This window comes from Dendroctonus ponderosae, unplaced genomic scaffold (genome assembly GCF_020466585.1).
Source record: "Dendroctonus ponderosae isolate FM_Combo_2020 unplaced genomic scaffold, Dpon_F_20191213v2 Dpon_F_20191213_1, whole genome shotgun sequence".
Lineage (NCBI taxonomy): Eukaryota > Metazoa > Arthropoda > Insecta > Coleoptera > Curculionidae > Dendroctonus > Dendroctonus ponderosae.
Genome location: NW_026017110.1, coordinates 21,962,709 through 21,980,781, shown reverse-complemented (window position 1 = coordinate 21,980,781; position 18,073 = coordinate 21,962,709). Strand labels below are relative to the sequence as shown.

The 18,073-nt window shown below is 36.0% G+C and overlaps 1 protein-coding gene across 2 annotated transcripts in view; it reads right to left on the bottom strand.

The window, feature by feature from the left end:
• LOC109538211 (homeotic protein antennapedia) overlaps nt 1–17,551 on the bottom strand; it is a 100,289-nt gene extending 82,738 nt beyond the window's left edge. The window contains exons 1-2 of one of the 2 annotated variants that reach the window (XM_048661849.1): nt 17,365–17,551; nt 15,766–16,243 (exon numbers count right to left, since the gene is read on the bottom strand). The gene's annotated coding sequence lies outside the window, so the exon portion shown is untranslated. Of the gene's footprint in view, nt 1–15,765; nt 16,800–17,364 lie in introns of those variants that run through there. The other variant, XM_048661864.1, reaches the window with a different exon arrangement.
• Between the last annotated feature and the right edge of the window lie 522 nt (nt 17,552–18,073).

Here is an 18,073-nt window from a genome sequence, read left to right as displayed (position 1 = left end):
AAATACGCATGCACTAGGTCTTTTGCGTAATTCAGTAGAATCAAGGTTTGCAAGAAGTTGTTGGGTTCGATGAGAAAATTATAATTAAAAAATGCTCTAAAGATTGGTGTTTATCTCTACGAAAAGGAAGTTTGAAAATAAATGCTGCTCCGAACGATAATAGAAATCCCCCTAGTCCCAAAGAAGACAGTAGTAGTGAAAAGACTACAATCTGAAGAAAATGTAACCAAGTGGCAATGATGTAGAATCATTAAAACCTCCGCAAATCCGCAATGGGTCTTTTGACATTTGACAAATGATCTTTTTTAGCTTTGCGATCGTCCGACCTAATAGAAAGCAAGGGGCAGGCTTCCAGTAGAGTTCAACGCGAGACTTGATTGGTGTCAGCCCAGTCCGATCATCAGTCAACGTCACGATGATCAACTATGAAAAATATCAGAAGATCGTATCCGCCTTGTTCGAAAATTGGATGTCGATCCGAACACCAAGAATGATCGACCTTTTTAATTTGCATAAAATGGCATCCTCTTGGAATATTTTAGTGCACGTCTCAGGAAACCCAAGCAGATCTTAGACAATTTTAATTAAGCGAATACTTAAAAGAAACATTTGAATTAGCTTACGGTAATTTCTGGCCGAGCTTCATATGGGATCGAGAATTTCCCGAATCCTCACCTTTTACCTACTTACGTAACTATTCATTTATAGGCCATTCACAGTTATTTTTACCAACTACTCATTACGCGTGTATTTATTTCCTGAAAACTACGAACTTGAAAATCGGCCTTATTTTGCTGGGGATTTGCACAAATGCAACGATAATGAGATTATTATAATTTATGACTTTTGAAGATTTAACGACTAATTGCCCGAGTGGCTTACGTTGGAATTAGAGCGCAAGATAATCCTTCATTTGGTTTAAAACACATGTTTTAAAAATATAGTATTACAGGGCGTGGTTTAGTATACAATTAATTATGTATATGACGTTCAAGCACTTGAAAATGCAAATAGTATGTCTGCTGAATCGATTTTAACCGGAAGAAAATGGTCCCAATGTAACCCTTGGTGTGTAAGTGCTCAAGATTATCATTGAGAGTTAGACAACGCTGGCTTATAACTATCCATTAAAATAAAATAGCGGCGTATTTTTGTGGTCGAATTCCCAATTCTCACATTTGCTGTTAGGAATAAATTAAATAAACCTAATATTCATTTAATTCAATGACATACTTTTCCTATTCAATGTTCGCACACACATGGAAAACTTTTTGACTTCGAATCTGCGACACTCAAGACTGCATTTTTTGAAGGCATCCTTGCGTCAAGTTATGTATGTGTCTATTTTGCTAACAATCTAGATTCTAAAGTGCAAAGTACTAAAAATGATTATTCGGGACGATTGCAGCCAATAATAAGCAGATTAACTAGAAACATTTCGGTGCTGCACATAAATCAGTTTTAATTTACGAGCCCGGTGAACGAAAACACGGACAACGAAAAGAAAATAACAATTAGAGAGAAAGGGAACACTGAGCTTAAGTTTGTATTTTCCTGTATCCAGCAAAATATAGAGGAATCTTAGTTTTTGATATATGTCTTTGTATTACCGACAAGTGCAAAGCAGACTATTATATTTTTCGAGGAATTAAAGTCGAGATCCCGCTATACGACTGAAGCTGACAATTAATTATCTTTTAATTGGATTACGTAATGCTTACAAATTTCCCATATCAACAATATGCATCAGGAGTTAGACAAAAACAGTGCTAATTGCCTTTCAAAACAATCATAGGAATCTGATACTTGATCAAATTAACACACAACAGGCAACTGGTAGAAAATGTGCAATTCAGAAAGTCGGAAAACAGCGCATTAATTGTATCTATAAAAAGCCGAAGTAAAAAAGTATACATTATGTTTTGCGCTGCTTGGCACGTAAAAAATAGCATACATTTAGTTAATGCTTGAAGTATCGCATAATTTGTGGATAAAGCAGCAGATTGCCAAATAGCTTTTCTAGCTCATTTAATTTGCTTATCTTATTAACAAGACTGAGATAAATGAAACTTCGGCCTTAATTGTTCCAAGGGAGATTTCATATTTATCCGATGCATCATTGGCACTTGGTGTTGCTATAAAGCATCTGGTGCATTTGCTTATTATAACGTTTTCGCAGACACCAGCGAAATATATTGATCGAATTCGCTATTAACATAATCAAAATGTATTATTAAGTACTTTTACACTGTATAATTTTAATGCTTGATCAATTACACTGGAGCAATCGATTTAAAATCTAAATGTAGCAGTAGTTAACGTCGAGAAGTTTTTTACTTGTAGGTGAAGGAAGCAAAACGACTTGAAAGAAATTGCAAAGTGATGTATGTATGCTTTCAGGATAAGGTAGGTCCATATTGATGCAAACTAGCCGCAAAAACATCGTCTTTATGCTTTTACTTTCGAACATCGTTGAATTTGGACGCGTAAGAAAATGATGATATTTTTCGAAGGCAACTCCAACCAGCTTACGAAGTATGAGATTTTTAGATAGCATTTAACACCGGTCCATCAATATTATTTAACGGTCAAACTGGTATCTTTCAATTATAATTCTAAGTAAATTTAACCGGTTGCAGATTTGTCTCTTAAGTGACACGAAAGTCTATCCAAAACACCACAAGACTGGACATTTTGGTGATACAACTGCGCATATTTCAACCAAATTTCAACTGTAGACGTTCCCGGAAATCTCAAACGGCACCAATAGTTTTGTAGTTCGTGGCTATTTTCGTTTAGCTGGGTTAAATTAGTAAAAATGGAAAAAAAAACAATTTCAGTGTGCATTGAACTTTCAAAAAAAGATCTCATCTCGAGTGCTGCTTACATGCTCTAGATGGAGTCTGCCATCCAGAACACAGACTTTAATTATAATACCAAGTTCAAATAAGCGCATTTTTCTTATGGCATCATGCGATTTCAGCAGCTTCAAAAACCCTTTGAAATACTTGTTCCGTTGTATTATTTTCGTACTTCCAATTAACCTTTCTAGATGTTGTCACATCAAAATGTATTAAAAATATCATTTTGGCATTTAAATCCGAAAATATTCTCAGCACGTGCAGACGCCTCGTAGTATTATTTCAAAGTTGCTCCAGAGGCCCTGCCGTAATAATCGCAAAACCAGTGCACTTCACTTGACTACGCATTCTAGTTCTCCTTTCCGCTGCACCAAGCTACAAATTTATTGCAACAATTTAATAAGCGAACGACGAACACCGCGGCCTTACATGCCTGTTAACAAGCTATAAAATTCACCTTGTGCATAAATAGACGGCAATATATATGCTCCCGGCAGTATTTAGTCTTTTATACCTGTGTAAACGCCCCGAGTGACAAATTGCAGGGCTTTTGGAGCCGGAAGAAAAATTGATGCACCAGACACACGTATTGTTTCAGAACGAACGAGCATCAACAGGTTCCCTGAAGCCAGCGCGACTATCAGACTTTAACTGAAGATTAAATCAGGCCTGTTAATGTTATCAAACAACAGCTAATACAATTAAACAGTTAATCGCATGAATGGAACAACAGGGGTGAGCTTAGTCCGTTATTTCCGTTCAAATATTTAAGATCGTTTCCACAGTTAATTAGATTAACCATTTTTCTGCTTCTGCCATCTTGGCATTTGGGATCCGACTCCCTTTTTACATGGAACGGCCCCACAAATCCCATTATTCCGCGTACATGGTTTTTAATTGAAAAGTCGTCGTCAGCCCGGCCCGCCGTTGCTGACGTATTTCATAGGTGTCATCGGCAGGGGCCATTTATCAACCCCCGCTTTCGTTGCTGCAAAAATTGCCCACTCTTCTGGAAACGTAAATTTCACTGAAGCAAACACGATGCCGCCACTCCTGATTGCGACTCGGTTAAAGAGAGGAAAAATCAATGGCATCCATAGTTTCCATTTATCTTGGACCACGTCCATTACGCATATTTTAAGCGGAAAACGGGGTTCCAGACAATCTTCAGAACCAAACCTATGGAATTCATAGGTTTATCGCAAATAGGTGAACCCAAGAAAACAAAATCGCAACTCCCTTAGTTGGTTTCAGTATTCGACATTGGCGCTTCATCATAAACAGTTTTACTAACACAGTGATTCAAAATTGGCGCCATTCCTCTGACTACTCTGAGAGTACATCAAATATAGTAAAAAAATAATTTAGAGACTGAGATATTTGCAAAAAACTAGATCAGAAGGACGGCAACAATGTATTTCAAGATAATCTGTGTCATTAACACTACGTAAATAGCTGTTGCTTCTTAGATATCAAAAGGTCTGAAAACCATGAATAAACTCAGGAAGTGGGGTTAAAATACAATTAAGTCAACGGTGTAGTAAACGAATGTTAGCAATAAAATGTTATGTTAACTAATAGCGCATCCGCATATTCGATATTAATGTACACTTTGTGACAGAGGCTTCACTGAGTCACAATTATACAAATGCTTGTTATTCTTGACAAAAGCTATTCACCTGTAACTGTCTTTGATGACAAAAAAATTGAAACGCTTTGAATTTTTATCAAACAATTCAATGAAACATGAGACCATCTCAAAAAAATATTCATTAACAAAGATGAAAGTCGATATTCAACTGTTAATATCATCTAGAAATTTTGAAAAAAAAATATCAAAATTGTCGCACTCTCCAATCGTACCCCCGATGAATCGCCCTGCATTTGCATGATCATAACAATGTGTAACACTTTAATTTCGCCACTATGATTTCGCTAGGTAAAGGTAGTTTTGGAAAAGTTTTGACCATTTGTCTTACCAAATTGAATATCACGTTTCGTTTTCTTCATTGATCATGTTTGATCATGGTCTCGATCTAAAATTTATTAATCGCCAATACTCACCACACTCGGCACAATTTAACATGAAATATTATTTTTAACGTTAAGTACCATAATTTTAAAACGCTTGGAATATGAATTGCCTTCTGTTAAAAGTTGTTATCAACCTAACATTGAATTAAATTCTAGTTTTCATCGCACATAAAGTAGCTGTATTTACATTCATAGCAGCGCTAAGAATGAAAGCAGTCGAGATTTATCATCGCGGGTAAAGGTAAATATTTTCTAAAAATACGCATCAATTTCCCACGAATCATCACGGCCATTTGTTATTTCTTACCCTTCCTGCATGATTGCACGTTTCTAGGTCACTGTACCAAGTTTAATTCGCCGATATTTCACCGAGAAGCGATGCTGAGTGCAGTCTTCGTTCGCAGTAAGATTTCAAGACAAAAAACAACACAAAAAACTGACCTAGTCTAGCTTTCATATGCTTGGAAGCAGAATCATTAGAGTCGATTCATTTGTGAACTTATAATTACCATTTACCTGAACTTCGGCCAACAATGAACCATAGGGGCTTACCTGAAAAAATAATAAAGCGTTGTTAATAAACTGCTAGCTAAGTGGTATGTGTTAAAAATATGACCTGAAATAGACAAATTCTTAAATACAGTTCAGCTTGAATAAGCTTCATGTATAGCCGACAATATAAACGTGTTTTTTTACATTTTGGAGCATTCAACTGTCCGTTAGGCCAGGTGGCATCTGCGGGTTCTGATTTTTGAGCAAAACGCTTTAATTAATCTTGCCCACTATTTCTCTACGGAAAGGAATCGGAAATGGTACTTCTGTCTGCAATTTTTCGTTGGTGACAACACATTATGAACAGTATTCTCAACATAAGCTGGACCCTCTCACGTGTGGTTTATTTACCAAATGCTCCTCGTTATTACCCTTATTTGTTTACGTCTTGCAGGACCCCATCGGTATAGTTGAACTTGCGAATTGAAAAATTGTGCACTCGTAGTCAACTTCTGAGAACATGCTTTAATACTCGTTTACCCGGTGACATTAGAGAGTTATTGGACATGCTAAATACTGTCATGCAGTACTAATGTTATTCCTTATTTTAATACTGCATTTGCGTTATTACTGTAACGAAATGATAGTTATTGGAATGCCTAGTTCACTGCTTTCAGTATTAAAAATGTGTTATTGTTTAACCTAAGCTTACACAATTTATTATTAATCATTTTACGTTGGTGTATTTGCAATTTTTACCTTTTCAATTGGATTTTGGTTGCTGTTGATCAGTTACGCTTAATTGTTATAATGAAGGAAATTCTAGAAGCCGCAGTCATAGGCGGAGCAAGTGAAAATGAACTTGAATATTACATTTTTGATAATACTTATATTTATAAACAGGGGTGGTTATCAGGGTGAGGAAAGAGAATATTTTTATTTAGAACAAATGTCCGATGAGTATTAACTATGTGTTGAAGTGCATACTATTCAAGGCTTAGTGGAGATACGAGGAACAGATACGAGGAACAGATACGATAAACGAACTGAAGTTATTGGCCCTTGTTTGATCCCCCCTGGTCATTACGGCTTGATATTTATAAGTTCCCCAGCATCCCGACGTATTTGGTGAATTACTTAATTTACAGCCGTAGATTTTACATTGGATCAGGCTCAAGGCTTATAAAAATTTGCAAGTTTACAAATATGCTGAGTCTGGCATGGTTCAAGAGATATCAGCTACACACGTTAGGGATAAAGCATTTATTTTTAACATAATCCTCATTTACATCCATCACTTGAACTTTTGCTTGCAAGGTGTACATTATTGAATTGCTAAAATCGAAATTCTGAAAAACACGACTTGAATATTCTTCAGTTAGGTACATCAGTTTGAACTGACTGGTATCTCGACTGTATCTCGTTCAGGACGCATTGAGCATTAAACGACACTGCTAAAATGGGGCATTTTGAACCAATTGTATAAGTAATACGAGATTGAATACGTAGTTAAACGTAATGTTTACATATGTAAACAAGTGTAACAATGTGTCAATTGGAAATAGGTGAAGCTGGGTTATGTTTATAATGAAATATGTTGCAAGCGGACGCCAGAAATGTCAACTGCCAGTTTCACGTAGAAAATAAAACGTGCAGTATCGGGGCACAAATACTACAGAACAGTACTTTAATTTTGCAGTACCTATTTTTTAGACTGATTTGCGCAGGCGTTTATGTCAAAATAGCGCAAACTATAATACTGCATGAACGTATTGGCCGACCAATAACTCTCTATTAATGTCGTGACAGGAACCAGTGTCACGATGTCCTATTCGCGAGTTCAGAAGTCCAAACGCCCACTGGTGGCTAAATTATAACTACACTTTAAATAATCAAGTTTGACAGTTTATTTGATTAAATGTCATTGTGACTTATTTTGCTTAGTTTTTCTCAGCGTTGCAAGCCTTTAAACAGATAGAAAAATATTGACGTGTTGTTTTTTGTTATAAGCTTGAAAGCAATGGTTTAAATATTGGATGTCAGGAAGGTATTACCAATCTAATAGTGATTTTCTCCAGTTGACAATGGCGAGTCGTCACAACACTGTGACCTTCAACTGTTCAGACAATGACACTGTTGTGGACGACATTAATGTCACCGTGTGACCGAGCTTTTAGTCCACGTGCACGTGAGATGAGAGGAGTCCTAAAACGGTTCTCATTTCCTTCAGATTTAAGAGATGCGTTCGCACATTCTTCGAGTGTGTATTTTGATTTTAGGTTTTATTTCTGGACGATGCCGAATCCGGTATGGCTCATTTTCGGTAAGGCAGGGAACGTTGTCTGGCTGCCGCTCTTCATTTCTCGCATTTTCCATCGCCATAAATCAAGAGACAGGAGACAGGCCAACGGAGTGCTCTTCTCTCTTCTCTCGCCGGTGCCGTTGCTATGGTTGCGTGGCATCCCGACAGTTCTGCGGATCGGCGGGAAAGCGGCGCGAGAGGGTGGCAGATCACAACCGGAGATTTAATCCTGTCCCGTCTCCTCCGCGCACCACGGGAAAGTTAATAAGAGTTTCGGGGGATTAAAAATAATCCCACTGTTTTGCAATAATGCTACGCAAACGGTTCCAGACCTGATTTATGGCCCGTCTGAGATGCAGAACGGTATCAAGGTTTCCGGTATTATTATTGTTCGGTTTTCTAGTCCTGTGCAGTTTTTTAATTTCCAAGTAAACAAAAAACGAATCGCCTGAGTTCTGTTTAAATTAAAGTGAAGTATAGAATAGAAGAGAGCAAAAAGGAGCGCTCAAGTGGCCACGAATAACGCGGCGCCAACTGTACACAGTCCACTCTTTGAATACGCTTTTACAGGCATATAAAGGTGCTTCTCGTTACATTTATTAATTCGTTCTCATTATTTTTTGGCAAGAAAATATCCTGGACTCATTGGCTAGTGCTCCTGTATGCAAATCTTCATTTGATGAGGACCAGATAATTTTTCGAATTTTACTGTCAATAATCAGGCATTAATGTGGCATCCATGTATCCATTTATGCGATGACTCGAAAGTGTCTCCATTGGTAGGGTTAGTTTAACGTTATACGATATCGTATGATTTTTAACCTCAAATTAATTGATTATATTTTAAAGATTATGTTGAATTTATTGAAAAAAAATAACAATGGGAGCTGATCTTTTACGGCCAAATAGGATTAACAAAGTGTTTTTGTTTTCATTATTATGGATCAGGCAAAACAGGGAAAGTTGAAAAACGCAAAAATGTTGGGTTCCAAACATATTCCTGAATCGGAAAGCACAAGGAACTTATTTCAAATTTCGCCAGGGTACGAGATTAATAGATGAATGTGTCCATAAGGGTTTTAAAACTGATTTGGACCTAACCCAAAGTGGGAGCCGAAAATCTGACAATGGCGATCTTCCCAGTACACAAATTCAGGAGTTCTTCCACTGATATTGTTAATATATGTTGTTTGCCTGTCCGAACCCTTGTCTTGATAAGATCGCCAAAACTTTGTCAAAACCACAAAAGTACGATTTTAAAATTTAAAACGTTGATAACATGAGAATATCCAAAAGACGCCTATTTTTTTCCGAAAATTGAAAAATTTACGATATACCTACTTGTCACTACCCAATAAATAAATTATTCTGTTTCTTCCATTTTAAAGCAAGGTTGCGACATCAATTTGTTTTAAGTATCTGAGAATATTGAAAATATATCAATTCCAAAAATTCTTCCAAAGGTCTTATAAAGTAAATTCGTGGTTGGGCTTAATTATATGTAATTACGATTTGATAATTTTACGAAAAAGGAAAATAGCAGAAAAAATTAAGAACAAGATACAAGATGGAAGCGATAACGATGATAATATGAGCGAAATTAACTGTCCCTCGCTCTCACAATATTGCTAAGGCATTTTCGGTACCCGAAAATAACACACACAAGTATAAAATGTATCGGTAAACCGAAATGATCTCTTGCATACATTCGCGGAAACGAATCGAAATGGAGTTACGAAAATGTTCATCAATCGAACATTTTCATCAAATTAACAATTTGATGAAAGACAATGTCAATAACATCAAAACAAGAACGACAATTACTGCGTCACTGTCAAAAACCTTGAAACAGACAATACACTATAGCGAACCTATTGAAGCTGAAACATCCGTGCAGTTTGTCTTATCCGTGCCTTTTATTTCAGATGCGTCTTTGTGGGTCGGAATCCAATCAAATAAACGTTTGCCTGATTTTATTGGAGATTTTATACGGAGTGAATAAACATTTGAGGTCATTAGCTAAGAGGTATTAAAAATAGCAAATTAAATCATTCTCAAAAATATATAAGTACCTATTATGTTACTGCAAATGTTCATCCCAGTAACATTACGTGCATACTTGTTGGTTTATATGCAAATGAACAAAGGATATATATGAAACTAAAAGACCAACAGGAATTAAAAGGGCATTATCCTAATGAAGCTCTATAATTTCAAATCTGCTCAGTTCAGAAAAAATCGATGTTTCAACTAAAATTTGTTTGTTTGAAATTTTCAAACCAATGCTTTGATTGCTTGATATCAGTAGAAACGATCATCCCTTCATTCATTAGTTATTATTATTGATATCACAGAACTTCTTAACACTAGTTCTTTGAAATGGTGAATATCTAGAAAAATCTGCGCAAAACAGTTTAAAGGTTTTACTTGGCTGCTGCTGGTGCCACCATTTCTACCAATCTCAAACCGGTCGTAATCGTTGCTTATGTGACTTTAGGAATCAGCTGTTCAGTTCAATGCGTTTATTATGTCGAAGATGTGACCGAGTAGAGCCTCCCCAAAGAAGAAAAAATTTATGCATGCTTGATATTATTATACATATGCAGTTTTACTGAAGGGCAAAATTTCTAAACTAACGACGAATACAATGCAAGCACTCGCAATGACTTTTGAATATCTACCTATTGGCTAAAAATTATTTTACATAGTCATTCTGCGGAACATCTGTATGCTCATAACTCTGAAATATAAAGGGCTTATGAAATGGCACCTAGAAGAACCTACCACAAGTTTTTACAGCGATAAAAATTATGAAACCCTATTCAACAGCAACGAAACGGCATTAACGCTGATTGTTCCAAAGTGGAAATATTTATGACCTCCGGGTTGAAGTAAGAAGTTTTGTATTTATTTGTTCAGTTCAAATATATCACGACCCAGTTAACCCACAAAATAACGTGATGCAGCTCAAAAAAGGTCCCGAAACGGAAGCCGAACACAATAAAAGAACAAGGACAGTGAAAAGTAGAGCCACAAATCATTTGACGGCAATATACCAGTTCTAACCCGATATATGCACTGAAACCATTCAGTTTACCAATGCTCTATTTTATTCAGGGAAAATCAGTTCAGAATGGCACCTAATATTTGTGGGAAAGTGTTTAGAGGAGAATAACTTTTTCGATTCGAAATTCGTACTCTGCTAAATGTTATGGATTGAAAAGGGTAAGGTAGACACCTTTAAGCGGGCTGCTAATAATTCATTTAAAGTTTGTAATATGGATCCTAAATGTTTAGTGCGACATGCATGATGTAAATATGAAGCAAAATTTCTTTTAACGATGTTGCAGTTGGAAATAAACGCACATATCAAGAACATTGAAAAGCAGCTGCCTGATTTGCACTGCTGAAACCTACTCGCTTTGCAAGAAGTCAAGCTGCAATTAAACGTTAACTCTTTGTTTCATGGGCACTTCACTTGTTGTAGTTTGTTATTCATGACCAGGTTTTTCTTTCATTTGTTCTATGTATGTATTTATAACAATACAGCTTAGGAAAGCTTTCAGACGCCGAGCTTCGCTTAGAATAGTTGCGATCTTTTTCATTTTAACAAAACTGCAATGTTTACCTCAAAAGAAAAAGAAATAATATATTCATTCATACATACAAGCATGCAGACAGAAACGTCAGTCTATCTTGTCCTCAGTAAAAAGGCTTATGGTTTAACACATCAGTAAAATAATTTTACTCACACAATTATTGTGTAAGAGCAAATGGTGATTGCTGTAGTGTCAGTAATTTAACGTCAATTTAAAACTTGAATGCCACAAAAGTTGGCTTCAACTTGTGGATCTTTTCAAGTTGAGAAACACGCCTTTCCAAATGTTTCCGATTGAAATTATGCTGCGGTGCTTTAAGTCGATCGAAATACACGAAAATTGCTTTTAGCTATTGTGTTTTAGAAATTACAACTGATATAAATGTTAGTGAATGGACACGAAAACTGCATTAAACATTTCAGACTCAAAAACATTAAACCTTGTATTATATGGTCTTATTTTGCGGTTATTCGCCCCACAAGCAGAATACTTCATAGGATTGACTTTTTAATTTAATAATAATCACCCATTAGCATAAAGGACGCTAACGGTGGGTTTATACACGAGAATAAGGATAAAGGTTAAGGCATAAGAATAACGCTTAAGGAATAACGCCTAATCGGTGTTATAAAGCAGAATAAGGAACAATATTATTTTATGTACAGCCAATCAAATGGAAGCATAGGCTTAAGAAACAATAGGGTTGTATCTGTTTATGTCAACATTATGGCCCTAACATACCAATAAAAGCTTAATTTCACATAAATATTGTACATTAAAATAGATTGGTCCACTGGAGAAGTGGTAGTTATTTTTGGATTAATAACCTCACAACAAAATGTAAATACGATGCTTGGCGGTCACGTGGGATATTGGAATATAATTTATCTTACAAACTGCGCATGCCTCATTAGAATAAAGCCTAACGCATAAGATCAAAGTTAAAAGTTGGCAACTTTCTTAAGCGTTAAGCGTTATTCCTTATTCTCGTGTATAAACCCACCATAACGTGCGCCTGTAACAATTGAGGGTATTTTGATTAGAACTATTTTCTTGTTAAACAAGACATTAAACCATCAAAGACTACAACCGAAATCGGCACTTTTAGAGAATTGCAATTCACATCTCGCTAATCTGTTTGGTTTTGGAAGTGGATTAATTTTGCAGTAAAGTAGTTAAGAAGAGCAGAAGAGGAAATTGCGAATGCTAATATGATCAAGCAATTTATTGCACAGCGTTCCAATTCAAAAAGTAAAGCAAATTAAGCTTATAGAACAGCGTGTGCTTCTTCAACTAAGTAATAAAAAAGGGGAATTCAATGAATTTTTCATGTTGAGTTGATTGTATTATCTAAGCGCATAAGTGTAATTGAGATATTGGGTCTGATTAATAACAATGGAGCATTTGATCGAAGTTCAAAATAAAATTAAAAAAGCAAAAGCAAAATAATTTGTTTCGTTTCTGATGAATAATTCTTTGGGTTTCCTTCGTGGACACATGCGTAGTATTTAGATCGCTTGCAACACTTGTTAACAAGTCTAGACAAGAATATTTTATTGTCTGGTGGTCTGGTTGACTATAAGACAGACTTTGTAAGTCATAATGTGAGTGCGGAAGAAGCAATGCTATGAGCTCCGAGGAAAAATGCATGACTTGTGAAGAGTTTCAATTTGTTCCTCTTTTCAAAATCCAATCAATACCGTTATTTGTGTCTTTATCATTCGGTGACGTTTCCGTCCGTCTTTTGTAACATTTTACAGCTCAGATTATTAAGGAACGCTATAATTACTGCCCATGTGTCGCTTCGTCAGACGCGAAGTCTGCACTGGATGTAGTTTCAGAAAAATGGAGCTTTTGCTAAAAGTTTTTGTTTTGATAGGCAATATTTACCGTTTAAGGAAGAGTGTTCTTCGCACAAATTCGAAGTAATTATTAGATTGTAAGCTTCGATTTTTGCGCCTTTAATATTAGCCCTATATTAATGAAATTTTGTAACAATTCAGCATATCAGAGACCGGATAATTCGGACGTAGTTGAATACAATAATACAAAACGCAGTGTTATTTCATTAAAATTATCTGCTGGCTAGATACCGTAACAAAACCTGTCAGTACTGTGTCGCCATAAATCAAAATCGATTCATTTGCAATACCCGTTGCTGATATTTCGATATTTTTACGGTCGCTTCAATTCACGATAGCTGTCGCACTCGGGCCAATCACACGTGCGATATGAACGCATCTGCTCGGTTCCGACAAAACAACCGATGATTTACGGCATTTCGATAATTTTATAAAGCGATTATTTTATTAAACAATGCCTGTCCCTAGCCAATGCGGAAGTAATTTATGGGAGATGCGCGACAATCGGTTCGTATGTTTGCAAACTTCCCTTCGGACGTTCGAATTCTATTTCCTTTTGGCTGCCGATTGATTTTTAAAATAAATGGTCCCTTATTTATTTGTCTGCTTAGTGGTGAGTTATAGATTTAGCACAATTCGCTTGTTTGATTATTACCCGATTTCAGAAATAACGCTGCAATTAATTGTGCATAAAGTGGGCATGTAGAGCTATCGTATTAATATGTGTTCTAAGCGGTTCCTATTCCACTATACACTTTGAAGCACTTAAGTTTAAAAAGATTTATTCTTGCAATTTAAAGTGCAAACGCACAGACCGCTAAACTTCGGAAGAACCAGCGAGTATCACCACATGCGTAATGTAAACCTTCAAAGCTTTTCGACTGAGTACAATTTAGGAAAAAACCGTAGTTCTTTTATTTTTTTCAGGCCAGGCCTTCGAATAAACGTGTTGACTCAGTAGTTGTTACTAAAAATAAACTGCTCTAAAATGGTTAATTCGACTTGTGCCATTCAAATTCGTAGTTTCATCATAAGATACATATATCTACTTAGCCATCATGGCTCAGCAATGAATTAGAACTCTAAATCTTCTGTAATAATTGTTTCTGAAATTATTTTAACATAAGAAGAGTAGGTGTCTACATAAATAGTACTACTATTGAAAAATACGTTCATTTACAAAAAAGCACAAAATCCCTAACTGAAAACGTATTTCATAAAAAGTAATATTTAGAATACCACTGCTGAGCCAAAGACCGGGGGTTATACCATAAATTTATATTTGGATGGGGAGTATAAATTAAGGGTGCACTAACATTCAAACCTCAGATTTATTACTATGCATCAATAAAAGCTACCTAATGATCAGCCACACGTTTGCATCTGACTAATAGTCAATTGATACTCCTATTGAGTTCTGTGGATAGGTGAGTTTCTAACATTTCATTGTACATTAAATCACGTTTGGCACTTGTTTAAATTGCAGTTTATATGATATATTATGCTTTTCAAACATTCTTTTCTACTCAGCTTAGCTGGGCACACGTTTTACGGCCTGTTTGGAATTTAACAAGCTCACCCTACCTGAACTAGTCTAATTTGTGGATTATACTACGTGATGCGTATTCATTAATTAATAATTAGACGCAAAAAGGCGAAACGCATAACAAGTGAAATTTATTAAGGAAGTATTTATGTTATGCGAATCGTCTATATGTGAACGAACACAGCATGTGGAATACTCAGGCAACTCCTGCTTCCATTATTAATCACAGCCACACAAAACTAATGTAAGATGATAAACATTTATAAACAATACACTTCCAAGAGAAGTACACTTGCCTGTAGAAAGAGAGAAAGTTCAAATACGAATAGTATCGAACGAATTTTTCAAACCCCCAAAAGTTAGTCAATAAATCAAAATTTGCGTAAAGCAGCATTTTCAAAGCTTTCACTTTTTGAACAGAACTTTGGAGCACCGACTGCGAGATAAAACGACCATTTAAATTTTAAGACAGATTTTATGCGGATCGACTCGAACCCCATTTTACAAGCTGTTCTATTGTAAATCGTAAACAAGTCAGTTTCGTTGTGGGTTTGTGCGGCAAAAGTTAACGACCGATCTTTCGGATGTTTTGGGTGCCAAATTTGAATAGAAATGCTTCAGGTAAGTTATTGGTTACAACAAGGTGGCATTTTAAATACGCCTAAGACGAAAAAACTGAAATAATGCACGAACAGGAGTGAAATTGAATTTGAATAAAGATGCAAAATGTAGATTGGATAAACCCTGGGAGCACAGCAAACACGCATCTCGCGTATCTGTGGCCCAAACAATTTGCAAATTAATGTTCTATATTATGTCAGACAATGGACGCTCGTTTATCAATCCAAAATATTTAATTAAAACATGCGGACAACGGATTCATAAAGATTTATGCATTTCCGAGGCGACGACTATGAAAATTGATTTAATTAAAATTTTGCGCTCGCGTCCCTCATTCACCATAAATTTCGTTCAGATTTCTTTCGATAGACAAACATCAAACCCCGATTTTCCATTAGATGTTGGTTCAGTTTTGCAGCTGGATTAAGTAGGTATATGCGGGACTCACCTGTAAAATACCTTTACTTCTCAACCCAAATGATGCTTCCTACGTCTCATCTTCAAAAACACGAAGCAAAAATGTCCACAGTCTTTAAATAGTTTCACCAACATTCAGAGGCGGTTACATCGAAACTAATTAGGCCATCTCACAGACATTGCATGCTAAATATCACCGCGACATAACAATTAACATTTTGACGATCATTGGAAATCGGAACTGATTCAGCGAAAAACCAAAAGGAACATCAAGCCCGGCAACTTTTTGTGATCCATCCAACGAATCAACCGTTCTTCGTATACGGTAATTTTATTCGTTGGGTTTCTTTTCTTATCACGTCCTACCGGCAGAATATCGAATTTGACATCTTTATATCGATTCAGCCTGGACCAGTTTTTCTACGTCTCTCATTGATCGTATCTCGGACAGTGATGTGAATGACAAATTTGATTTTTGTCGTCTGTCTTTTCTTGATTTATATTTCGAACTGCAAAGGAAAGCGGCTTTTGAGGTACAAAAACGGTTTAAGTATTGAAGGGCCCAAGCAGGGAATTAAGTGCGTATCTGTATAAAGGAGAAGCTGAAGAAGCAACCTTGAACTATGTTAAGTCCTGAGAAAAATCAACAGGTTCCTAAGTAAAATGAGATATACATTAAAGGTCTGGTACATTTGTATGTAATTCTGCTGTTTTATGTTTACTTCAATTCAATTATAAGTTGCAACAGCATTTCAAAATTTTCCTGAGGAATGTAATTCTTCTGCTTTTAACAAACATTGCCATTTTATGCAATCTATTTCAGTCCATGTTTTACCACCCTACAATGAACAATTCCAGAATAATAATTATTTGAATAATGCGTCGTTGTAGTTAACGACCGACTGATTATTCAATACAGAAAAGCAGATATTTACAATAGATATTTACAGATATTGCAGTGCATGTGCAGGTATTTACAATGATCGATTACGTAGGTATAAAATTGCTCAATGAATACGCCTTTCCAGCAGTATAATAAAGACAGGTTTAATTTAATAATGAATATCGTTAAGTTCATTTATTATTGTTAACTAGTAAGAAAAATGATGAAAAACGATTTTTACGATTTATTCTCAATTTAGGTACTTAGTCATTATTCATAGATAGTTATGCATTATTACGACAATTACCCTCGATTTATATTTTACTACAATGTTATGAATATATGAATTATTTGCTGTACAAACATAGATCAGTTGCGTTACCTAAGTATTATTTTTCAAAGACTTCCATCGAACAACTACATAATTCAGATTTTCCAAGTGCAGCACTATTACCCAGATAATTTATTGTAGTGAAAAACAGACCTGCATTTCTATTCCATAAATTACTGGTTGTAATTTATCAAACGGCTCAACATTTTGGCATGTAAATTGTTTAATTTCGCATAAATTCTATTAAAACAGTTAAGAATAGTAAGCAGATTGGAATATATTGCAATCTTGCATCAACTATGTGAAGCCATCATGAATTGTAGTCCTTGCGAAATTTTTCAGAGACTATTCGGCAATTGCTGACACAACAGAAGTCATTTCTCAGCATCTCCTTTATTTGACCACGGAAAAGTTACCTTTCGCGAACGACCAATGGAATCGAAAAGCTAATACACGCAACATAAACTGATGGCAACTAAACTCGCGGCAATTGGTTCTTGAACCGGAAGTAAACACTGAACCGGAAACTGATCGGTCGGTTCGCGCCACGTTCCGCTACTAAAATGAATCGTAGGAAGCTGCATGGACCGCCGTCGTTCCTGCTTAAATCCACACTTGTGTTAAGCATCGCGACGCTCCTCCTGCTCATGCGTCCCCCCTGCGACGCCGCCCCCCTTACTCAACAAAGAGGATTAGAGACGCTTTTGAGTTTGTGTTTATTCCCTGAACGAATCTAGCGACCTGTCGGTGTGGAACTGACGACGAGCCTGTCTCGTGTTTTGGTTTTCCTTTTTTGCAGGTCTATTTTACACTGTTATCTCGTGCAACGGCAATAAATTTAATTTTCCGGAGAATTAAAAAGCAAACTTTTAAACACACGTTGTCACTTTTTGAGGAACGACGACTGACGGGATAAGTTATGGATTCATCGCACCAACCGGATTTAATTGGCGTCTCAGTAAAATATTTGACTTGTTAGTTACGTTTGAATTTAAAATTATTTTAATAATTTGTCTCCTTGAACTAACGATATCAACTTCTGAGGAGCTTTGAACATCATCATGCCACAAGAAGTGGCAAACACGACAATGTTTTGAGTTAAAAAAATAGAGCGGCACGAATTTA